General features: G+C 53.8%; 1 protein-coding gene across 2 annotated transcripts in view; it reads left to right on the forward strand.

Moving 5' to 3' along the window:
* Positions 1 to 985: 985 nt before the first annotated feature.
* Positions 986 to 16,800, forward strand: part of Tpst2 (tyrosylprotein sulfotransferase 2) — a 38,338-nt gene continuing 22,523 nt past the window's right edge. The window contains exon 1 of one of the 2 annotated variants that reach the window (XM_021162365.2): positions 986 to 1,039. The gene's annotated coding sequence lies outside the window, so the exon portion shown is untranslated. Of the gene's footprint in view, positions 1,040 to 12,776; positions 12,849 to 16,800 lie in introns of those variants that run through there. The other variant, XM_021162366.3, reaches the window with a different exon arrangement.

The raw sequence follows: 16,800 nt of genomic DNA on the forward strand, positions 1-16,800 counted from the left end.
TAAAGGCAGGCGCTCTTACCCACTAAGCCATCTTGCAAACACCAGGATTTTATTTTCTTTCTTTTTTTTTTTTAATTAAGATTTATTTATTTATTATATGTAAGTACACTGTAGCTGTCTTCAGACACACCAGAAGAGAGCATCAGACCTCATTTCGGGTGGTTGTGAGCCACCATGTGGTTGCTGGGATTTGAACTCTGGACCTTCGGAAGAGCAGTCGGGTGCTCTTACCCACTGAGCCATCTCGCCAGCCCCGGATTTTATTTTCAATATTTATTTTTATTACTGTGTGTCAAGGCACACGTGTGGAGGTCGGAGACAACTTTGTGGAGCCGGTTCTACTCTTCCATCTCTGCACGGGTTTCGGGGATTGCAAGCGTCTTTACCAAACGAGCCATCTAATGTATTTTAAACTGGTAAAACACACCACAACTCGTGCGCGCGCTGTAAACAGAAGCTATAGAGGACGCAGCGAGAGGCTAGCCTACACCTTCTCCTTTGCTCTGTACACCTTGGGCTGGCTCCTTTCTGGGACCCAGTCCAGTACCTATAGTGTACACCCCTGCGCTGAGGGACAGCCATCCCGCTCAGCGTCTGAACGCCAGCCTTATGGCTGCGCCCTCATGGATGCCGTGCAGAGGAACGCTCTGCGTTGTTAAAGGAGCCAGAGCAGCAAGCTCTAACGGCAGGAGCTCCGCCCCCGGGGAGGAGATGAGGGCGGGACAACGCTGGAAGGGGCGGGCTCTCTCGGCCACACCCCTTGCGTCACGGCGCTAGAGGGGAAGCTAGGGGAGGGGGCGTGGTGGAGGCCGTGCGTGTGGGCAGGGCCTATCTGGGTCCCGCCCCCAACCCTCTGGGCAAGCCTGGAGTGTCCCAGCTCTAGCGATAGACGTTAGGGGCGTGGTCAAGCACTAGGCGACAGGGGCGTGATCACTAGTGGCTCCGCCCCTTGCGTCACGACACGCGGCCCCGCCCCTCGCGGCGCCTCCCTGGCGGCCGGCAGGGAGCCGGAGTCTGCGCGGGCGCCGATTTGGGCACGGTAGGTGGCAGCGGCCTCGGCCAGTACTAGGTCAGGGCTGCTTGGCGCGGTCGGGACGGTGGGCGGCGCGGACAGGCCTGGTCGCCGCGGGAGGACGCGCGTGGCCTGGAGCCCCACCCGCGCGGCGCCGCGGGGAAGTTAACTTGCGGAGGTCGCGGCCCACGGTGGTTCTTGGGAACGCGTAGACCTCTCTCTTGCTCTGCCCCGTTTTGCTTGCTTCCTGCTTCACACGTGGGGAAACTGAGGCCTGGGGTCACGTGCCCGGCTGCTGGGACTCGCAGCCAGGACGGGGCAGAAACTCTCCCGCGGGGTTCCGTGCGCGCGCGCGCGAGCGTGTGACCCTCACCACCCCCAGAGGTGGCTGTCCCTGTACCCACTGCTCTCGGTGTCCATACTGTTTCTTGCCCTCCCCAACCCCTTGTTTCTTTCATCCTAGCAGGGATGCCCGATGGTTAGTTAGGCCCAGCTTCTGCATTGGGGCAGATCGGGCTGGGAGGCTCCGGCTTAGTATTGGGGACATGCCCTTTCTCCAGCCTCTGTTTCCGGACATACAGAACTGGGTTTGTTTCCTTACCCTGAAGAAGCTGTTAAGTTATTTGTGAACCGCTGTACCCGCCTTGCCTCGCCTTAGGCTCATCCATTTACCATATCTTGTTTTAAAAACCGTATCTAAGGATTTTTTTTTTTTTTTGTAAGTTTTTCTGAAGGTCTGATCCACTAACCACATAAATCTCCTTTTGGAAGTAAACTTTAGGTGGTTGGTGGGTTTTAGGATGCTCACATTACTCACTGATCCTCGTTGGCTACTTTTAGAACATTTGTACATCCCCCAAAGCAGCAGTCCCTAACCCTCAACTCCCAAACCCCTTTCCCCAGGCCCCGGCTCACCTTCATCTACACTTACTGTCTGTCTATGGATTTCTCTGCTCTGGATGGTTCTGTGTGTGGCTGCTCATGCCCATAGTATTTGCTAGTGTGGATATACTTTGTGTGCGTGTGTATGTAGTTCATTGGCTTGTAGATGGACAGTGGGTTGATGTTCCTTTATGGCTGTGTATTAGTACTGTTGCTGGGAATACACACACCTGTATTTCTCTTTTCAGTTTTGCCTAAATTTCAGGATTCCTTTAAAGTTTAACCTATTGAGGAGCTGCCAAACTCCCAAAGTGCCTTACCACTTTACTGCCTCTAGAATGTGATGGTTATGATGATGTTTGTGACCAAGTCTCATCTACCCCAAGCTGACCTTGAACCCCAGACTCTCCGGTTTCAGCCCCGGAGTGCTGGAATTAGAGGCTTGTGTCACTTGCCTGGCTTGAGGTTTCCCATAAATTCTGAATATGTTTCGTTTCTTCTGAAACATCAGCGTCCTTCTGGCTTCAATGCATTTGTTATAAATGATTTCCTAGTTCATTAGTGCTCTGAGGGGTACGCTGCATGTCATCCGGGCGGTTCCTGGGACCTGCTGGTAAGCATCAGTGGTGAGCAGATTTGTGGTTGACAGCTTCAGTACCTGTTGGGGTTAGGGCCTGGACCTGCCTACCCTCTTCCTGTGCTGGGGGAGGTAAGGTTACAAAAGAGATAGTCACTGTGCTTCCCACAGTGAGGGAGGTGTGTGTGTGGGGTACACGTTCATGTGTGCATGTGTGTATGCGAGCTCAGTCGAGCATGTGTGTATTGAGACAGGGTCTCCTGTGACTCGGGCTGGCCTTCATGTCACTATGGAACTGAAGATGACCTTTAGCCTCTAATCCTCCTGCATCCACTTCCTGAGTGCTATATAGGTGTGCATCGTGACACCTTCTGCATTCAGTGCTGGGGTGGAACCCAGGGCCTCTGGCAAGCTAGGAGATGGAGCTTCCAGTAGAACTGAACTCCTTTTATAATTATTGTGGGTAGTGTGTGTGTCTGTGCACGTGTAAGGTCTGGGGAGGCTGGCAGTTGATGTAGGATGCCTTTCTCTGTCGAGCCTCATCTTGTTTTTTTGAGGCACAGTCTCTTGCTTAACCCAGAACTTGCCATTTTGCCTAGAGTGACCAGCCAGGGAGCCTTTGGGACTAATTTATAACTCCATCTCGGGGATTGCAGGCACACGCTGCTGAGCTCAGATTTTTTTTTTTTTTCTTTTTGAAACAAGACCATACTGTGTAGCCTTTGGTTGACCTGCATCTGACAGATATCCACGTGCCTCCTAACTGCTGGAATCAAAGCTGTGTACCACCACACCCAGCCTTTTCCAGGTAGGCTAGCGACCCAGTCCCTGTTCTGCAGGCTAGCCTAGCATGATCTCTTACCCAGTGAACTATTTCCATAGCCTTGAGCTACATTCTTGAAGGGAGTCCGATTTCTGAAGGTCAGTCCAGGCTTCTGGTAGTTACCTGTTGCAGGGTTTAAAACAGCATTGTCCTACAGGTCCTGCATAGTGTCATCTGGCTGTGGCTGATGACAGAACCAGGGAGACAGAGCCCCAGGCACTGAGTGTAGCTCCACCGTTCTCCACAAGTTCCTTGGTGAAGAAAGCAGTCTAGGAATCAAGGGAGCTCCCTGGGCCTTGAGTCCCTGCTGGGGAATGGACGTACATCCTCAGAGCTCAGTATGGAGGCATCTTCAGCTCCAGAAAGCCTCCAGGGCATTGTGGGTGTATTTGTAGCTAGACTATGAGTCGTGTGGCTTCATGAGTGTATCTTTCGAGAGCTCAGGTACGGTGGTGGGTGGCTTTGCCGTGCCAAGCGACCTCGCAGAAGTTCCCCTGAGCAGAAGTCTGTACTTGCCCCATACCGTCCATGTCTTGCTGCCTGCCCAGTGTCAGACATACCACAGAGGTCTGGGATGCCCCTCTCTCCCCCATCCCAAGCCGCGGGCTGAGGAGGAATTATGGGCACATGAGTCATTTGAAATAGCTGAAGGGCTGGGCCAAGCTGGAGAAATTGCAGTGGAGGACAAGGGGGAACAGACATTATTGCTGGAGAGATGGCAGCTGGTGGCCCGGCTGCCAAGTGGATGCTCTCATTTGCCAGACTCTTGACCTAGGCTGGCTTGTGGCAGAAAGATGGCAAGGTCAGAGAGCTGGCACCGCCTCTCTTAGTATCACCGGCTCTGCTTGGAAGCCAGGCCTGGAGCTGTTGCTGCTTCTTGCTACCCCTGGGCTGAGTTTGCAGAGCAGAGTACAAGTAGCTGCTACCTCCTGGGGATAGGAGGGGGCATGATGTCATCAGCAGTCCAGTCTGCCCTTTGCGAACCTCAGTGATTACAAACCTGGCTGAACCGTGCAAGGCCCACTGAGTGCCAGCCATTGGCCTAGATGCTTACAGCCCTTAACTCGGTTCTCCTGACGGCAGAGGAGGCACAGAGCACAGAGGCCCCAGTGGTTGCTGCTGTTGGGACTATAGGGTCATGCAGCTGCCAGGTTGGAGACAGATTTGAGGCCAAGGCTATCCTCATCGGTTACGGACCTTCCTCTCTCATTTCCTTTGGTAAGGCCCGGCACATGAGCCCCTGGGCTCAGCGGTTACAAGTATTAGCCACTCGTGTGCACATTTGTATCTGCCTGTCTCACTTCCTCCTGAATGGCAGGGTGGACAGACACAGGGTTCTCGCCTTGTGAAGTCCTGGAGGCTTGCAAGCCCCAGTTCCCTCCAGATGGCTGTGGTATTGGGCAAGGCGCTTCCCCTTCTGGGCCTGTTCTTCCTGCTAGAGGAGGGATTCACTGCCTGTGGGTTTTGTTTAGCTCCCTGGTGATGTGGCTGTTCTAGGTTGGCCAGCTGGCTTTGAACCTAGGATTTCTATGCGTGCTGGACAGGCTCTCTCCCATTGAACTACAACGGAGGTCTACTCCTGGTTCATTTTGAGATGAGGTCTTACTAAGCTGCCTAAACTGGCCTAGAACTCTCTCTGTAGTCCAGGCTGGCTTTGAACTTTCAGTCTTCCTGCGTCAGCCTCCTAGGAATTAGGACAACAGGCCTGTGTCACTGAGCCTGGCTGCTATTCTGGTTTTAATTGAACTGGCATTCAGACATTTGTAGAGGAAACTTACAGTTCCAAACTGAATTCCTGAGGCTCCGGTCAGGTGTCTTGGGCTGTCCTGATCCCTATCGTCCCCAAACTGACCCCAGTGTTACATTCAGGACTGGCCCCAGGAGTCTGACTTGGTGTAGAAAAAGCTTCAGGGTTTTGAGGGCAGCCGTGGGCCTTCCTTGTATTTCAAAACCATCCCTATTGCTTAGCACCTTTTAAATCTACTTTCTCTTCCTTAACGTTCTTCACATGCATCGTGGCTCTGCTGCCCTCACACATTCCTCGGATGTCTGTGGAACATCTCACAATCCCCAAGTCACAGAGAACCTTCTCAACAGGTTCAGGTCTGGCCTAAGCCGGTATGAAACAGCAGAGGCCCACCGCAGCCCGGCTATGTCTCAGCAGGTGAACCGCAGGTTCTGGGATGCGTGAGTCTGAACCATCGGCTGCAGAGACAGCATCCTCTCCCCCTGCTCTGCCCTCAATAGTGACATAACCTCATATTTCCCAAACTCTGAGGCTGGCAGCGTGTCAGCCACCAGAAGCCACTCGAGCTTGATGTAGGCTGTTGGTAGAGGCAGCTGGAATACGTGGGGCCTGGAGAGAGGCAGCTCTCCAGTACATTTGTGCACAGTTGCCTCCTTGACGGGCCAGAAGACACTGAACACTCGGTAGCTGTGTCTGCCCTGAGGGCACATTGCAGCTCCCTAGGAAGAGACTGCTACCAGATCCAAAAGCAGCAAGAGCCTCTTGTTCTGGGGACCTGGGAAGCTAGATGCTTGACATCACTGTGCCCTGCCCCCATGCTGCTTTCTAAAGAGTGCATTTGAAACAATTATGGCCTAGACTTAAGAGTCAGGTCCTGCCCCACACCTTGTCCTGGGAGCAGAGTCATACAGGGCCAGGGACACACTGTGCTCGCTGACCACCTCTTGTCTCTGGCTGCTGCATCACAACTGAGTACAAATGTTCCCCTATCTTTTCTTCTCCGGTTTTCAATTACTCGACGAGCTGGAAGTATTAAGTGGAAATTTCTAGAAACAGGCCATTCTAAGAGGTGTGATGAAAACTTACCCTGCGGGCCGGGACTTGGCTGGTCTCCTGTATCCACAGTGTATATGCTGCCTGCCCTGTTACTCTCTGTCTGCTGTGATGGAGGACGTGGTCAGTATTTCAGAAGGCTTTTGTAACCTAACATTACTAAGTCACTTCCCCAAACGTGTTACTCTCCTGATGGCCCTATTTTATTAATTGGCTCCTATCACCGATGTGTGTATAGGGAAAGCGTGGTATGTATGAGGGAACTGTGTCTGGTCAGGCTTCTGCTGGTCTCTTGGAATGTCAGGGGGTCTGGAGTAGTCAGGAGATTGGCGTGGGACCTCAACACTCCTGCAGAGGTCATTGGAAAGTTGGCCAAATAAAAAGTTCTCTAAATACTAGTGGTGGTGATCTAGTCTGTGCACCTTCTGCACTTAGCTCTTAATGTTGATTCCCTTGGGTCAGCTCTGTCATGGGTAGCGCTGTGGGATCCTTCTTTATAGTGGGTGCTGGCCGGAGTCCCGGGAAAGGAGCCAGGTGGAAGCAGGTTGTATGGCTTGGGTGGTCAGCCTGGCAGGCTGTCGCAGAGCCCAGAGCTGCTTCCAGTTGCTTTCTGTCCGCCTGAGGCAGGTAGGGGGCCTTTATCCCTTCTCCTTAACAGTTCACAAATATGTGCAGGCAGTGGAGTTGGGGGGCTGTGATGAAGGGATGTGGGGTTGAAGTGGGGGTGCAGTGGGGAGCGGCAAGGCTACCCCAAAGCCCCCAGGAAGCCAGGCTCTTTGGGGGGTGTGGAACAGATGGGGTAGTCAAGGAGGCATGCTGGAGGAGGAGTTGGCTGGGTAGAAGGGCAGGTTTTCCAGGGGGAGAGAGCCACACCTGTGAGAGCTGACAGGTGAGGCCTGTGGCCTGGTGGGTTTGCTGGAGCTCGGTGCAGAACCCACTGTGGTTGTGGGAGCATCGGGTGGGGGTGGGGTGGGGTGGGGTCAGGGGTCGGGACATGTGCTTTAAAATTGGAGGCAATTTGAGTTAAGTCACAGGCGAGCCGCAAGCACCAGGCTGGGTTGTGCCGGGTCTCAGAGTATCAGGAACTGAGCTCGGGAGGAAGGAAATCGTTTTTAAAAGACTTGAATTACTTCATAAGTAAAGAACCAAGACTAGAAGTTTCTGGATGCAGCCAGTGTTGAGATAACCCTCCTTAGCATGGAAAACCACAGGCGCTGGGGGCTCTGTGCCTGGAAAGTTGTGTCTGCGACAGCTCCTTTTCTCCAGTCCCCTCTGCTCCCTTAGATAACTCTGGGCACCCGACTGGGAAGCCCACAGGCTGCCTACCCAGAGCCTTCTCAGGATGAGTGTCTTCATCCCGTCCTGTTTCCTCCACATGTGTCTCTCTGACATCAGAAATTGACCTCTTGCTATCTCTTTACCCATGTGTATCTATGTGTATCTATGCTCCTCCCCCCACCCCCGTGTGTGTGCATGTGTATGATTGTGTGTGCACATGCATGAGGAGGCCTCAGAGGAACGCTGGGTGTCTTCCTGTGTTCTGCATCTTAGTTTATGAGAAAGTCTCTCACTACCACTCCCAGCAGACTGGAAAGGCAGCAACCCCCAGGGGACATTTCTCTTAACTCACCACCGCAATGCTACATTGTAGATGTCATGCTCCTACCTTGGCTTTTATGTGGGACTTGGGGATTTAAACCCAGGTCCTCTTGCTTGCACAATAAGCACCTCATCTACTGAGCCATCTCCCCTGCCCTCCCCGTCTCTACCTGTGCCTGCTGCCCATCAGTCTCTCCTGGTCTCTGTCTTGGCCATTTGTCTCTACTCCCTCACCTTAGTGTCTGCCCCCCATTGCTCTTGCTTGTTGTCTTCTTCATCTGTCTCCCCAGCTCTCATCCCTGTCTCTCTCCCACTTCCTCTCCCATTTCCCTCGACCCCGGGTGACGTCTGCTATCAGTTCCGTTCAGACCCTTCTCTTGGTTATGGGGGATGTTGATGTGGCTGTTCTCCAGGTCCCCTCCTTCCTGCCCCAGGGCTGTGGGAGGAAGAGGAAACCCCAGATGCCCCCGATAGGGATGGTGAGGGAGAGAAAGGCCAAGACTCCAATACTCAGTGCGTGGATTACTAATCCTCGGGACTCCCTGACACTCACACGCGGTAGGTGCTTTTTTTTACACCCCATTTTACGATGCCACAGTGTTGCCTTTACCTCTCTGCTCAAGCACATAGTAGGCCCACGGTGGTGGCAGCTGTGGTGGCAGCAGAGGCTCCTCCTCCTCCTTTTTGGTGGGGGCAGGGTTTCCTCAGTTTAGCCCTGACTGTCCTGTAACTCCTGCGTTGATCTGACTGGTCTTAACTCACAGAGATCCACCTGCTTTTTTCTCCGAAAGAAAGCGTGTGCCGCCACACCCAGCACATATCTGGATAAAGAGTTTGGAGTCTGGGGAAGGGGAAAAAATGGTGTTAAAAGCTGGGGCCAAGCCCTTTTTTCCTGCTGGGGGAAACTGAGGCCTGAGACTATAAACAACATGCCTACTGTTGGAGTGAAGAGTGGGGTAGGGGGATGGAAAGCAGAGCATCAAGAACATTTGTCCCATGGGTGGGAGAGAGGCCTGCCAGGCTGTCCAGGGGAAAGCCCTCCTGGCAGGGGAGACCCACTACCCCACCCCACCCCAGGGATCCGGGCCACATGCTCCCTGCTGGAACGCTGGGTCTTAGTAAGGATGCTGGGGTGAGCCATGCTTCCTATGATAGAGCTTGCTCTCTGCGGCTAGAACCATGCGGTTCAGCAGGAAGTCAGCTCCCAGTCTTCACTCCCAGCACTGGTACTGCTGGAGACCAGGGGCTGGGGCTGCTGCGGGCACCAGAGCGCCCATGGAAGACCCCAGCCCCTCAACCTCTTCCTGCTAAACCTTTTTTCACGATTATTCCTCTCTGAGATACACACTGGTCCTGAAGGCTCTAGGAGGCTCCCATGGGGCCCAACTGTGCCTTGATGCCACCCCTGCTTCCTCTGCAGGACATCTCAGGCTGCCTTGTCCCTGACTCCCTGGTTTCTGCTGTCTCTCCTGTCTTGGCACCTGCTTTGACTTCCCACGTGGTTCCCGTTCTTGCTCTGCATTCTGCCTGCTGCCTCCTTATCTGACCCATGAGTTCCTGGCTCGTTCCTTGGTGTGATGTCAGAGAAGGAACCCCTCCTCCCCATTCGTGTTGGATGGGCCCCTGCACTGGAGCTCTTAGGCCAGGTCCAGGCCTGTCTCTAAATTCAGGTTTTGCAGTTTGGTGTGGTGTGGCCTTTGGTTGTGAAAGGCGTCTTAGTCCCTCTCGTTGCTGTGAGAGGACACCTGACATTTGTTTTTGCCACAGTTTGAGGGTCCTGCCTGTGGTGTGGAGATGTCCTAGTGGAGCAGTGTCAAGTGGCTGGTCGCATCCCGTGAGGTATGAAGGACAGGGCTCACACCGCTACCGCTTTCTCCGTTTCACTCACTCCAGGACTCTAGCCTGTGGGATGGTGCCACCCACACTCAGGTCTTAACTGCTCAGTTAACCCAGTCCAGAAACTCCCATCACAGATGTGCCCATCGGCCTGTCTCCCTGGGGGTGTTCTCAATCCTGGCAAGTTGATGCATCAGCCCTCAGAAAAAAATAATGCTACTCCTGGCCCCTCTGGGCTTTGTAAGGGATCTTGTAATGCAGCGGAACCCCATGATGCAGCTGACCCCACCTCAGATAACCCATAATGCAGCTGACCCCACCTGGGGCATCAGACACCCAGTAGCAAGCAAGGGGACCTTGTCTCCTCTGTTGAGGACTCTGGAAGCCCGTGCCCCACTGCCTCCAGGTGGTGCTTTGACTGTCCCAGCTACAGGTGGCAGAAGGATGCCCAGCTGCAGGTGGCAGATGGGTGCCTGGCATTAAGCCACATGTCTGGGAAGGAAGAAGACACAGGATTCAAACCTGGATTCTCACTCTGCCTGGGTGTGGGCTCAGGCTGCCGCCCTGCCCTCCTGTGCAGGACTCACTGGAGGCACAGCTGCTTGCCTGAGGGAGGCTGCGGCGGGTAGTCACTGTCCCACATGCTACAGGGTGGGTGTAGTGATACCGCACATTCCCGAGCATGGGACACCCCGTTCTTATCCACTGTCTTCTTGTTTTCTCTGGGACCTGAGTCTCCACCTCTCTGTGAGGACAAGAAGTATCCAAGAGAAAGGCTGTGGAGGGCTCAATTGCTGGGCCTGTCTCTAGCTAACTTTTTTTTTTTTTTTTTAAGATTTATTTATTTATTATATTGGAATACACTGTTGCTGCTTCAGACACACCCAGAAGAGGGCTTCAGATCCCATTACAGATGGTTGTGAGCCACCATGTGGTTGCTGGGAATTAAACTCAGGACCTCTGGAAGAGCAGTCAGTGCTTTTAACCGCTGAGCCATCACGCCAGCCCCTTTAGCCAATTCTTGAGTCCTCTGGCCTGCCAGGCTCTGACCAATGGCACCCTTGCCTTTTCTGGGTGCCATTTGACTGTCTGGAAATGGCCAGAGCTTTCCCATTAGACCCCTTACTCACTCCAGATCTACCCTGTGCCTCCTGGGACTTAGTTAAGTGTTCTTGCTCTGAACAGTTTGGGAACGTAAGAGGCCCTCTAACTTGCCTCTGTTTTGTTGTCTAGGAACAGGGGAGGAGGAGGGGCCAACAGTCTGTCTGAGAGAGAGCTAAAGGGGAGGAAATAGCCCCGGTAGATGCTGTCTCAGAACTGAGTCTGTGTGTGTGTGTGTGTGTGTGTGTGTGTGTGTGTGTGTGTGTGTTGTGGCTCAGATTAGCCTCATATTTGCTATGTAGCCCAGGCTGGTCTTGAACTCCTGAACGTCTTGCCTCATACTGGGATTTTAGGTATACATCACCACGCCCAGTCTATCTGATAGTTGTGACACCCCTACCCACCAGCCCCATTCCCTACTCTGTAATAACAAGCCCGAGATCCCCACAAGATTAAAACCCAGTGAGATGGAGCCCATACAAGCCACTGCAAAGCCTTCCTTACAACAGTGAAGTGCGGGACTTGAAGCCACACCCCCTGGGGCTCGAGGAAGGGGAAGTTAGCTTGAGACATTCTAGGTAAAATGTGCCAAGTAACACCGGAGCTTCCTGTAAATGTACTCTAGAGTGAGCGCCCTGTGTAGGGCACAGGTGCACCTCTCAAGGAAAAAGAGAGTGAGATGAGCTGACCCCAGCCCTTACCTAGAGCCCCCAGGGAAGATAGGAAATAGAGTTGACTTAGTCACGTGAAAGCCTAAAGTCTAAAGATCACGTGGGGTTTTAGGTAGGTACGTGCTGTGGATGCTGAGGACGGGAAGGTCTGTTGTGTGTCTGTCACCTGAGTCAGGCTGTGATTAGAGGCATCCTAATGCACGCTAATGAGGTTAAAAGAAAAAGAAAAGCAATGTATTCGCTGTGGGAAAAGGGGAGTACAACCCACAGCTTTCAGGCACAGCTGTATCTGGGCGCTCTGGTCTCTCTCTCTCTCTCTCTCTCTCTCTCTCTCAGATATCTTCATGGAGTTCCCGCCATGGGCAGTGCTCTCCCCAGTCACAGCTCCCTGTAGCTCTGCTGCCAGCTTACCTGTCTCAGCCAGAACACAGCCACATCCCCAGAAGTTCCTGAAAGCCCCCAAGGAGTTGTATCCATCCACAGTGAAACCACTAGGTTGTATCACTGGCCAGGCCTTGTCTGCCTCCCTGGGCTTGGGCTCAGCAGATGTCCATACTGAGGACGAGCTGGGACAGCTGCTGTGTGCAAGGCCTTTGCCCTGTGGTGAGAGGAGGCTCTCCTGTTTCACAGATAAGAAGACCGAGGCCTCTCTCCCTGACTCCCTGGTGTGTAAGGACAGTCAGTGAGTGGCCTCAAACACATGGATGAGTCTCTGAGGGTATCAAGTGTAGAAAGAGAGAGGGAGGGGCACCTTGCCCAGCCCTCAGCCCACATGACTGAGGAACAGCAGGGCCAGGGCAGTGTTGGGGGTCAGCTTAACCTGCGCTGAGTGTCTGGGCTCCTTGAAGAAGGTGAAGCTTCAGGGGAGATAACTGGGATGGATGTGGACAGCTAGGTCTCAGCAGAGACAACCCAGGAAACAGCAGTAGGTTATGGCGCCTCCAACAGAAGTGCCACCGTGCATGGCTTCAGACACTGCTGGATCCAGGAGCCTTACATAACTCCAGGCTCCGTGTTGTTACCTTGGTAGCCTGTCTTCTGGGTTGGCTTCCCCCAGCCTCTGTGGCTGCTGCCTCCCTCTAGGAGGCCCTTACCTTACTTGGATTTATCCTCTGGAAGATCCCCTTGACCTGGGCAGGTCCTGTGTCTAGCCTAAGCCACCTCTGTGGACTGGAGATAGAGAACTGTGATTGAACAGGGCCTTAGTTTTTTCCTACCCTGGGAGCAAGTCAGGAGAGAGTGCATGGCGCCCTCAGGCTGGCAGAGGGACCCTTGTTCTGGCTGGAGGTCTGGCCCTTGGTGATACTTGGATCTGAGGCAGGCCCTTCCGAGTCAGTGATATACCAATCAATGAAGGTAGGGATGGCCTCTCAGAAGACCGTGGAGGGGGTGAAGGGAAGTGGGTGGGATCAAAGGAACAGGGTGGGAACACAGGAAGGAGGAACTTGGGTGGGGCGCACAGAGCGGTGGTGTGCCTAGATTCTAGTTTGCTCCCACATGGGCAGCTGGGACAGGAATGGAGATTGGAGCCCAGGTCCTTGAGTGGGGTAAGGGGCTGTGGATTGGCCCTAATGGAGGGATTTTGGCTTTTTCTGGGTTTGGAAGATTGAGGGGCTATCTGACAGGGTGTGGGGTGAGACCTGTGCTTGGTATCATCTAGGAAGGCTCAGAGGTTCAGACAGGGAACATGGAGTTCCTTAAGCCAGCTCTGTGAGGGAAGGAGGCTGGTGGGTGTGTGTGTGTTGGGGGGAGGGATCTGCAGTGGGGGTTGGTGAGATCCGTAAAGGGGCTTGCTGCTAACCCTGACGAGCCAAGTTTGATCCCTAGGACCCACATGGTAAAAGGGAGAAGAAAAAAAGCTTCTGCAAGTTGTCCTTCAATATGTGTGTGTGTGTGTGTGTGTGTGTGTGTGTGTGTGTATGTGTGTGTGTGTGGAGAGAGAGAGAGAGAGAGAGAGAGAGAGAGAGAGAGAGAGAGAGCGCCTAAGAGAAGGGGAGAGGGGAGAAGGCACAGAACAGATCACTGGATCGACCAGGTGACAGCTTCAAGACATGTAGGCAGTGGACTCAGGCCCTGAGGGGGGTCGTCGGCATGTTTGTGCACACACACACACACACACACACACACACTCCACATGCTCTCTTGGGTATGGCAAGGGGCCAAGCAACGGGAGGGGACTGAGCCAAGTGAGTAGAGACAGGAGTTATGGTGGAGGAGGCCAAATGTTGATCCCAGGTGTCTTCCTGAGCCACCCTCTCTACCTTATTTGCTGCAGTGAGCCAGGAGTGGTAGCCAGAGAGCTCGGGGACCCTTCTGTATTCTCTCTCAGCCCCAGGGTGACAGAGGCAAACCACCATGCCCAGCTTTTTACATGGGTGCTGGGATCTGAACTCAGGTCCTCAAGCTTGGGTGCTGAACAGTCCTGCCGAGTGCCCTTCTCATTGTCTCTCACGGGTTTTTTTTTTTTGGGGGGGGGCTGACTGCTTCTCATATGGTAACCCTGGCTACTCCTGGGAAACCAGCTGAGCAGACAGGGCAGAGTTGGAGGCCAGCAAGGGATCCTGAAGTGGGTGGCTTGGTGACTCCTGTCAGACATAGGTAGAACCCTAGGTATGGACAGGTTCCATATCCTAACAGAGCCTGCGGAGAGGGGGCAGCTCATCAGAGGACACTCATGTCCCAGGCATTGGAGGTTCGGGTCACTAGGGAAGACCTGTGAGCATGTCCCTTCATCCTGGGGTAGCTGCAAGGACAGGCAGGCAGCTTGCCCACAAGCTGTTGGCCCTCAGCAGTTTTATGGAGTGTGAGTCTGGAGTCAGTGCCAGGCTTTGGTTTGGGTGACATGATTGGAAGCCTTGGCGTGTGTAGCCTCTGTCCCTGGCACAGAGTGCAGGTGAGAGAGAACAAGAGCCTGTGTGTCCCTCCATGACAGCCAGGAAATGTCTGCCAGTGCCAGTGAGCCCAGAGGTACAGAGCCTCAGCCCCTGTGACCCCCGGGCACTGAGGGTACCTTGCATTTCTGATTTTCTTGGGTTGGTTTTCTGTTCTGTAAAGCCCACTGTCGTGGTCTGGTCTAATCATGTGACTGTCTGGTTTCTTCCTCTTGGCCGATTGGACCATGTTTATTGATCTGTGTTTGTTACTCATGTTGGCAACAGGCACCCAGGTTGTTCCTGGCAGAGCCTGCTGGGAGCACTCAGTGCGTGCACCTTGGGGGGCACTCAGTACATGCACCTTGGGGGACACTCAATACGTGCACGTTGGGGGACACTCAGGGTGTGCATCTTGGGGGACACTCAGTGCGTGCACCTTACGGGGACTGGCTTGATACAGTTCTGACGGATGCACATTTTCCCAGGGACAACTCTGGGTGGCAGAGATGGTCACATCAGTATGTGGGTGGCCACTGGCCTACAGCTGGTTTATGGGGTGTGACTTTAGGGTCGGTGCCAGGCCCATGGGTGGCATGACCAGATGGGCAGGCGTCATTCACCAGCATGTGCGTGAAGCCGGAGAGCTCTGTTTGTGTCTATCCACACTTGCTGTTGGCATTATTATTGTCTTCAGGCACAGAGATCCCATGGTACCCTTAGCCCATTTCCCTGATGGGAAATACTGAGTCCAGGGTCTCTTGCTCAGGTGCCAGTTTCGACAACCTTTGTCTCTTTAACCCGTTTGTCTGCCATGTTACCTCTGCCCGGCCGGTTTCTCTGAGCTCTCTGTATATCCTGGACACACATCGCTTGTGTGATGTGTCACGGATCTCAGTCTCCTACCGGGCATCCTCTGATCAGTAAGAGGTCTTAATTTTGAGCTTTTGAGTCATTAAAAGCGTCCTAGAGGGGCAAGGCAGTAATTCCGGATGCTCCAGAGACTGAGGCAGGAGGATCACAAGGCCTGAGGGGTGCAGCACTCAGGAGGCCACGGAGGAGGCGGAATTGCAGGCCAGCCGCCAGGGCTACAGTCACCTCATCTTAGCGAAAGGTAGAAAGAAACTGAGAACCAGCTCAGTAGTGACAGTTGGTTGGCAGTGACTGTGTTTTGTGCACCTTGGGTTAAATTTATGTCTTTAATGTCCCAGAGAACTATGAGTTTAGTGTGTGGCTTACGTGTTTCTGCAAGGTTCTATTGGGAGTTACAGAGAGATGGTGGAGTGCTCTGGAAAGATGCAGGCAGCATGGCTGGGTTGTGTTGGACACCCCTACGTCCCCTCACACCCCTCCCCCTATCCTCTCCCCTCTACTCCATGGCCTAGCAGTGCTTTCCAAGATTCATCTGTTGTGTGACCTTCCAGGTGGCTTTCCCCCCCTGGGTAGAAAGCTTGGCATGCCTTCACCCCAACGTATGTACTCTTCAGGAGTGTTCAGATCCTCCATGGTGCAGGGTGTTCTGGGGCAGCCTCATGGAGCCCCATGGAATGTGTGTGTGGAGTATTGTCTGTCCTCCCCTCTGACCTCTGGGAACAGAGAGGTGCAGCTACTTGCCCAGGACCACACAGCTTCATGGGCAGAACTCTGAGTTGGATGCTGGCTTTATGGGTTGAAGCCCCGCCCCATCCCTGAAATTTCTCTGTATTCATCAGGCAGTGTACCGCTGAGAGCCTCAGTTTCTCCATCTGTTGATTTGGGGTACAGCAGTGCTCACTTGATGTTGTATAGCTGTTTTAAGTAGGTGTTGCCATACTGGCCCAAAGGACCTCACGTTTATTGACTGACTCTGAGTGTTCATCCTCCACAAAAGGAAACTGAGGCTGTACCATGCCAGGGTCCCAGGGGTGCCACCTGTTTCTTCCCCTCCCCATCCTGTGTCACCCACACATCATCCTGTGTCAATTGTGAAGCACGGTGGGCAGACTTGCTCTGTGCCCAGCCGGTTCTCAGTCCCGCATGACTGGGCATGAACAGACACTGGGCAGCCTGGCTGCTGGCACCCAGATGCCCAGCCCAGAGACCGTCTCCTCCCTCAGAAATGCTCTATCATTTGCTGAGTTTCCGTGATTTCATGTTCTTAGAAACTCTGAAAGCTTGAGTGACCACGGGCCTGTAGGCCGTCTAGGGAACCTTCAGGGGCTAGACCCAGAGGCCATAGTTAGCAGGGGACTTGGAGGTAACTGGCTCCCGTCGGCTGCTCATCCAGACACCTCCTTCAGCCTAAATCGCCATATCTGGCAAATGGGGGGACTCGCCAGTTTGGTGAAGATGTCAGAGCCAGGCAGTCCAAGGTTGGTGCTGACAGAGCAGGGCTGTGGTGGGAGGGCCGGGTGCCTTCATCATCTGTGAAGTAGGGGGTGAGCCAGCTGCGGCCTCATGTCCTTCTGGGTCCCTCTAGGTCCCTCTGGGTCCCTCTCATCAGGGCTTCTGGTGTGCAGATGTGTGGGGCTGGTGAGGCACAGATCCAAATCCTCGCAATGGGAATCACATGAGACTCCCAGCCTTTGCTTCTTTCGTCTAGCAACTCCCTGGGGCACTTGCCACACGGGGCACAAGAACAAAGTCCTTT

This window comes from Mus caroli, unplaced genomic scaffold (genome assembly GCF_978045245.1).
Source record: "Mus caroli unplaced genomic scaffold, Mus_caroli_1 scaffold_4, whole genome shotgun sequence".
NCBI classification, from domain to species: Eukaryota; Metazoa; Chordata; class Mammalia; order Rodentia; family Muridae; genus Mus; species Mus caroli.